We start from the raw sequence: 8,424 nt of genomic DNA on the forward strand, positions 1-8,424 counted from the left end.
TGTCCAACCAATTTGGTTTGAAAAAAATTAAAAAATAAAATAAAATAATAAACAAAAGCAAAAACAAATAGCTGATGCAAAGATAGAAACAGGGTAATATACAACAATATGTATATTACAGATTTTCAAATCAAGAACAGCACATTATCAATGGCTGTCATATTACCTATTTTTATTGTCAGATGTGTTGCTCAAATTAATATATATAGTTATGCAAGATTGGACAAAAAATTAAATAATAATGCTTACTTTAAGTAAAACTTAAAAAAAAAAAAAAAGAACGGCACCACGGCTTAGAGCTCTACAATGTGCGCGTAAGGAGTAGAAGTGCCTTGTGATGAAGCTCCACTGTTTTCCTCCAAGGAGCAGAGTTTATACTTTGATCCAGCATCTTCCACAGCGAGCCAAAACCAGACAGAACAAGCAACCATGAAAAGCGAAACAGAGCAAAACAAAACACAAAAACCCCACAATCCTACCTTGGTAATCCTAATATAACTAAGAACTATAATAGGGAAGAGGTCATAGTTATGACTGCCAGGACCTGGTTTAAACAAAAAAACTTCTCTTTAAACAATTATCTTTTATAAATTCTGTCTTTCTTTAAATGCCCTACGGAAACACTGGAACAGAAAGCTTTTTTACAATTCCAAAGTAAGTTCTAGGTGAAAATGTTGATAAACACCATAATAATCCTGATTCCCTTTGCGCACAGAAAGTGTATCCAGACTGGCATACGGCTCTGCTGGCTTTGTGCCTCTCAGTACCTTCTTTCTTTCTTTTTTATTTTATTTTTTTGCAGAAACGGGAATTGAACTCAGGCCCTTGCACTTGCCAGACAAGCGCTTATTCTACTGAGCCATCTCCCCAGCCCCAGCACCTTCTTTCTTGACAGTGGAAGTGCGCCTTTACTTGCTTCAGCATAAAAACAGCCTATTTTTCTGCCCATACTACCTGTGGCATGCATTCTTTCCTCAAGGGCACAGAGAACACAGGATCCACGAATCAAGTGGCTATTTCCTCTCTGTGTCGGGGCTGGGCTCCCCGTCTTTCTGGAAACATCTTTCTGGTGCTGACTTGGATGCTAACTCATGGAGTAGTAAGGTTAGTTCCCAAACCCACCCATGTTTCCTCTCCCTCCCTCTCTTTCTTTTTTTCTCACTCTCTCTTTCTATTTTATTTTATTTTATTTTATTTTGTATTTTAGGGAAGGGTCTACAGGGTGCTCAGGGTCTCACTACTAGATCAGACTCATAGCGATTGTCCTCTTCACAGCCTCCCAAGAGCTGGGATTACAGGCGCATGCCCAGTCTCAATCGCCTTCCCCCGGGGTGGGGCCAGACCCTGTGCCTCTTTGCAGGCACCTTCGTCTGCTGAGCTATTTGGCCAGCCCTACTCTTACAACTTTTGCTAACCTTCCTTTTTTTCTTTTTTCTTTTTTTTTTCCAGAACCAGGGATTGAACTCAGGCCCTTGCCCTTGCCAGGGAAGTGCTTGTTCTACTGAGTCATCTCCCCGGCCCCTAACCTTACTTTCATAATTTCACTTTGCGACTGCTTTTGACTTCATATAAAGCATTGAGTGTGTCTGGTTTAGGTGCAAATTAATTTAAAGACTGCTAAAATGTTTTTGATACATGTTATCTTATGCTTTTAGAAACTAGCTTTCCTCTTGAAATATATCTGATAAGATACTGAGTCAGGGGCTGGGGAGAAAGCTCCTGGCAAGCACACGGACCCAGGTTCAGTCCCCAGCACTGCATACTGCACCGGCCCTGCCCCGAGCCCACCGCTGAAACCCGGAGTGGTGGCACATGCCTATAATCCCAGCGCTGGGGAGGCTGAGACAGGAGAATCACTACGAGTCTGAGCTGTGTAGAGAGACCTTATAGACCCTGTACTAAATACATAATAAAATAAAATAAAAGATTTTTAAAAAGATATCATGTCAGTGTTGGTGAAAACATGGCAAAAGTACTGCAGTGGATATGTGGGTACAGCTTCCCCTTCAAGGGAAGCCGTCACTGTGTCTGCAGTGTTTTTGCAAGGGAAGCCTGCCTTGCTGGGGCTTCTCTGCAGTGGAGCTACCCCGGGTAGGTCAGCGGACTGGGGGCTGCAGTCGGGCACTCGGGGCAGCTCTTCAGTTTGCTGTCCTCTGGCAGTCTCTATATGTGAACCTATTTAAATAGAAAACTAAAATGACAGATAGAGAAACCTGCAGTTTTGGGGTATAATGCAGAGATTGCATTTGGTAAAAAAAAACGAGTAAGCTAAAATTGTAGAGCAGACATAATGTTCGTATTTCCATATTGTTGAATAGTTAACATTTACAATGGAATAATTTGTTACAATGTAATTCTCCTTTTGGCCAAAAATGTAACCCTCAAAATGTGTCCACTGGAGCAAGCCTGCCCCTTCTCCTCCCATCCCTGCCTCTACCCCAGTGAAGCCCTGGGATACAGAGCAGCCTCCCATTCCAAGTGGTGTGCCGGGAGCTTGTACGTGTCTTGCAACAGGCCAGGAGCTCAGGTATTTGCAGAAGACTTCTTGGCGCCTCAAAGGAATCCAGAACTTTAGTTCTCGGGAAGATCTACTGGAAGGGCCCACAAAGCCAGGAATTAACTCTCTTTGGAATCTCGGTACTTTCCTCTTTTCCAACAGGTATCAACATTCCAGAGATCGCCGGCGGGATTCATCACTCTGAGTCACATCCGAGGGAGATCTTCCAGAGATTCCACCTTCCCGGCAGTGAAACTGTGGAAAGGACCCGCTCAAGGACATTTTAGCTAAGTGATTACTTAACCTGCCGATCTTGTCCTCCAACAGAGAGCTACCTGCATCTTGGACTGTCTTCTGACTATGATTTCTCTACCACTTCTGCCCATTAATGTTTGTTGGTGGTACAGGCATCCCCAGTGGTGCCTATAAAGGGCCCTGAAAAATAGGAGTTCAGACACCAGCCCTTTTTAAAAAAATGTTTTACTTTTTACTCCTGCTGGGCTTTTTGTCCCAAGTTGGTCATATTAGGAAGAATTCAATTCCTTCATCATTTTCTGGGCCCACTGCAGGGCAGTGACTGGAGTAGACAGTAGACTGTAGCGCTACAGCTATATCTCAATGGCCCATCCATTTATTTGACTTTGGAGGGTGAGGGCCATGGGAAAAGCTTTTCTTTTATTTTCCTTTTGTATTTTAGGGAAGGGTCTACAGGGTGTTCAGGGTCTCACTACTAGATCAGACTCATAGTGATCCGCCTATTTGTAGCCTCCCCAGAACTGGGATTACAAGCACATGCCACCACACCCAGTCTCAATTGCCATCTCAGCGTGTACCCAGGGCCTGGGGATTGAACCCCAGGTCCCTGTGCTTGCTTGCAGGAGCTTTAATCCACTGAGCTATTTGGTCAGCCCTAGAGAAAAACTTTTCGAGGAATGTAACATACGCTGTTATTCAGAAATTTTCTGAGTCTGTCCTATGGTCAGACATAAAATTCACTGCTACAAAGATGGATATGTACATATATGGGGTGAACATCTGTCTCACTGACAGTACAGGGCGCCTTAGCCAGGCAGGTTGGGAGCAGCATAAGCATTCGGGCTCTGCCTGGCTCAGCGCTGGATTCCCTCTGAGCAGTGCCAGCGTAAGATTCCCCCCCAACACTTTTTAGTAGAGGGACTACAGGGTCTACAGGGTCTACGGTGTCTCCCTACATAGATCGAACTTGTAGTGATCCACCTGTGCTCCATCTCTCACAAGCTGGGATTATATGCGCACACCATGCCCAGTCTCATTCATTGTCTCAGTGTGCCCCAGGGCCAGGGCTTGGGCCAACAGGGCAGGCCTGGGATCGAATCCCTGGCCCCTGCATCTGCGTAAGCAGGCACTTTAATTCGCTGAGCTTTCTGGGCAGACTTGGTGACCTTGCCAGCTCCAGCAGCCTTCTTGTCCACAGCTTTGATGATACCCACAGCAAATGTCTGTCTCATATCGTGAACAGCGTAACGACCCAGAGGTGGATAATCAGAGAAGCTCTCAACACACATGGGCTTGCCTGGAACCATGTCAACAATGGCAGCATCACCAGATTTCAAAAACTTGGGTCCATCTTCCAGCTTCTTGCCAGACTGGCAAGCAATTTTTTCTTTCAGCTCAGCAAACTTGCAAGCAATGTGAGCTGTGTGACAATCTAGGACAGGGGCATAGGCAGCACTGACCTGGTCAGGAAGGTTAAGGATAATCTCCTGAGCAGTGAAACCAGCTGCTTCCATTGGTGGGTCATTTTTGCTGTCACTGGTCACATTACCATGCCAAACATTTTTGACAGACACGTTCTTGACATTGAAGCCCACATTGTCCCCAGGAAGGGCTTCACTCAAAACTTCATGGTGCATTTCAACAGACTTGACTTCAGTTGTGACATTGACTGGAGCAAAGGTGACCACCATACCAGGTTTGAGAGTACCATTCTCCACTCGGCCCACAGGGACAGTGCCAATACCACCAATTTTGTAGATATCCTGGAGGGGCAGCCGCAAAGGCTTGTCTGTGGGGCGAGTGGGTGAGAGGATGCTATCCAAATCTTCAAGAAGTGTGGTTCTGCTGGCATTGCCATCTTTACGAGTGACCTTCCATCCTTTTTTTAAAAAAAAATATTTTTTTTCCATAATTTTATTGAGAAATAAATAGCAATGAGACAGTTCAAATCCAATTGGTAGGACAGTTTCAATAATTAACACATTGCATACTGTCTTCCTAGTGGTTATTTGTTGTACAAGATACAGACATGATATACTGCTTACAAACACTATTCGAACAAATCCCTCTATTCCTTGAATTAAGAGAATGTACGTACGTATCCTAACCATTCTGAATATACAGATACAAAATAGTCATTCATCTGTATCCCCTTTTTTTTTAGTTCCATCATTTAAATATTATAGGTGTGTGAACAGCAAAATATTATAAAATAGTCCAGTAGTCCACAATAGTATTGGTTCTTCTGCTCTGAACCAAGGCATGTTAGTACTTGGCTCCAGCATGTTGTCACCATTCCAACCAGAAATTGGCACAAAAGCTACGGTGTTAGGGTTGTAGCTGATTTTCTTAATGTAGGTGCTGACTTCCTTAACAATTTCCTCATGTCTCTTCTGGCTGTAGGGTGGCTCCATGGAATCCATTTTGTTAACACCAACAATTAGTTGTTTCACACCCAGCATGTAAGCCTGAAGGGCATGCTCATGGGTCTGCCCGTTCTTGGAAATACCAGCTTCGAATTCACCAGTGCCAGCAACAACAATCAGGACAGCACAGTCAGCCTGCGATGTGCCTGTAATCATGTTTTTGATGAAAACTCTGCATCCAGCGGCATCAATGATGGTCATATAATACTTTCTGGTCTCAAATTTCCACAGGGAGACGTCAATGGTGAGACCACACATCCTCAGCTTTCAGCTTGTCCAACACCCAGGGATACTTGAAGGAACCCTTCCCCATCTCAGCAGCCTCCTCAAATTTTTCAATAGTTCTTTTGTCAATGCCACCACCTTTGTAGATCAGATGGCTGGTGGTGGTGGACTTGATGGAGTTCACGTGTCCAATGATGACGATATTAATGTGAGTCTTTTCCTTTCCCATGTTGGCTTGGATTTAGTGGTGGCTTTCACTACACCTGTGCTCTCATAGCAAACCCGTTGAGAAAAAGCCTATATTCCTTTTAATGCCCAGTACAATTATATGTGAGTCAATCTTACATTGAGTCATTTGGAGAAAAATGACAACAAAAACTTTGTATGTGCCACAGAGACATAAGTATTTCAATTGAATATGTTTGATTGACACTTGGAAATATCCACAAATGCAAAAACTGTGGCAACAAGCCATGACAATATTTCATTAATAGAAAGTCATTCTTGTCTATAGCAAATATGTATACACAGTTTCTGTAATTATCCAATTTAGCTGAATAGAAAAGTATCTGGAACAACTGGATAGAAGACAGTTTGACAAGACACTAAATATGTTTCACAAATCTCCCCAAAATTACTTTTTTTTGAGATGTACTATGTTTCCCAGGGTGGCCTTGAAATGCTAGGGTTAAGCGATGCTCCTCCCTCTGCCTTAGAAGTACCTGATACCTGAGGGAGCTACATCTGATCCATAAGCAACAATTTTTAATTCTGAAAGCACTCAGTATTAACAGATCTGATAGAATCTTGGGGTCAGAAAACAGCATTTATTCACCCTGTAGTTATCCTAACCAAAAAAAAACTGGAATTCCAGTGCATTCTGCCCACATCTACAAATAAGCACAATGCATGTGCTGCGACAGTCTGCAGCATCACAAGGCGAGCCACACCCTACCAAGTCTGCACAGCCTCCAGGGACCTCGAGGTGCCTGGTGGGCAGCATGGTGAACTGAATCCCTTTGGGGGCTCTTTTCCACCCTTTAGCCTCAGGGCTCTCTTCTCAAAGCAAAGTCTTTTACCTTTGCAAGCTTTCTCCTGGAAATTGCAGGGCCTTGATGGTTCTTCATATTTCTTGAAGACATTTTTCCCATTGTCCTTTTGTGAACTCACTGGCCTTTTCAAATCGAGAATCTTTTCATCAACCAAGCTTCTCTCTGATCCATTTTGCAGGCTCCCAATTTACCAAAGCTTTCTTTCTGGCCTAATTCAAAAAAATTAAAGTCATTCAGCTGTACGTTTTTTTTTCTGATTCTTAATGTAGAGCTGGATAACACCCATGGCAGTACCCATGCCACCTCCTCAACATTAGAGTATCCTAAAATTTTCTCCAACAGATTACATAGTTCGCTATTCTTAATCTCAGTCAATTCTAAGAGAGGGCTCCATCTTCGTAGTGAAAGACCAAGATTTCTATAAGAATTTGTCTAGTAAAAAGTTTATGAGGTGATCAAACAAGCATCTCAACAAGGCATTCTTATGATCAGATCTGCTTATCTCACAAAGCACCTATAATGTATAATCAATAATCAATAATTATACACTAAATGAGACAATTTGATGGTTCACTACTCTGGTCTTAGAAGTACCTTAATTTTTTTTTTCTTTTATGTATTTGGTACGTGATCCCACTATGCAGCTCAATCTCATAGTGATCCTTTGGTTTTCAGTCTCCCCAGTGCTGGGATTATAGGCATGAGCCACCATGCCTGGACTTGGTCACCAGCTCTGGGCACCCTGGAGCTGGGGCTGGCATGAGGTGGGACTGGGGATCAAACGCTAGTCCTTAGTCTGCTGAGATATCTCACTGGGCCTAGACATACCTGTATTCTTAAAATGAGTAAAAAACAAACTTGCAGAAAAAAATAATGTGTAATGGAAGGATGTTTCTATTAGCATTCTAGAAATTGACTATTCACATATGGGAGATTAAATTGACCTCTGACCTCACATTACACCAAAAATAATTCATGGTGGTTTATAAACCTGAAAGAAAAATCATTTTAAAGTATCTACTTACATCTACTGTAGGAAAATTACTTCATGGCCACAGCAAAGGGTATACTTTCTGAAACTTGATCTACACAGTATTTACCTTGTAAGAACCACACATACATGTCAAACACAAGCACCCAAACACACATGCCTTAGACAGTATGAGGTCAGGAGACAGGAAGTGGGGATCTGCTTTAAAAAGATTTCATTCAATACCTATAGATAACTTCCACATAAGCTTAACATTGTCTCAGAATGTTGATCAGATCCAGGGCAAGTACAAGGTCCAGACTATAAGAGAGGGTCTGGAAAAATCCTCAAGGTCTCAAAAAAAAAAACTGGATAGAACACATTCACCTAAGAAATAAATAAGGACCTAGTAGGTCAATACATCCCATTTTCCTTGAAAAAGAATAATAACCCCTGAAGTAGGAAAGGATAGTCCTTGAAAGACCCAGCTAAATATATCTGTATAACTTGAGATCTTATTTAATGTAATTGCCATCTTGGTACGTGCCCCCTTTCGTGCTTGAAGGCTTCTTGTGTAGTTCTAAAAAAATGCATCATTGAGTCCCTACACTCACTCCAGAGGCCTACATGTCTTACATAAAATCTTCCATCAGTAACCCAAAGAACCAAGTTGTTTTGCTGGTTCTTTATGGTGTTCAAATCACAGAATGTAACTACTTTGTGGTATGGACCATGCTTCCTAGTGAGATCTATATAGGACATTTTGGTAAGCAATGTTTTATAATTCTCAAAAGGCTAATAAAACACCTCTTTTACACAAAAAAGGGAAGCTGAGGTTCTGGGGAGGGCATCCCACTTTCCCTGTGTAGCTCTGAGAAGGGCCTTTAAACCCTCATAAAGTGGGACCTCTATGCAGCACATGGTGAAGATGCAGTGTGTTCGGGTGCCTCAGACTCCGCAGCATGCATGCATATATATATATATATATAATATATATAT

The 8,424-nt window shown here is 42.5% G+C and overlaps 1 pseudogene; it reads right to left on the reverse strand.

Moving 5' to 3' along the window:
- Nucleotides 1–3,888: 3,888 nt before the first annotated feature.
- Nucleotides 3,889–5,632, reverse strand: LOC105741676 (annotated as a pseudogene).
- Nucleotides 5,633–8,424: the final 2,792 nt, after the last annotated feature.

This window comes from Octodon degus, unplaced genomic scaffold, assembly GCF_000260255.1.
Source record: "Octodon degus isolate 3935 unplaced genomic scaffold, OctDeg1.0 scaffold00002, whole genome shotgun sequence".
Taxonomy (NCBI): domain Eukaryota; kingdom Metazoa; phylum Chordata; class Mammalia; order Rodentia; family Octodontidae; genus Octodon; species Octodon degus.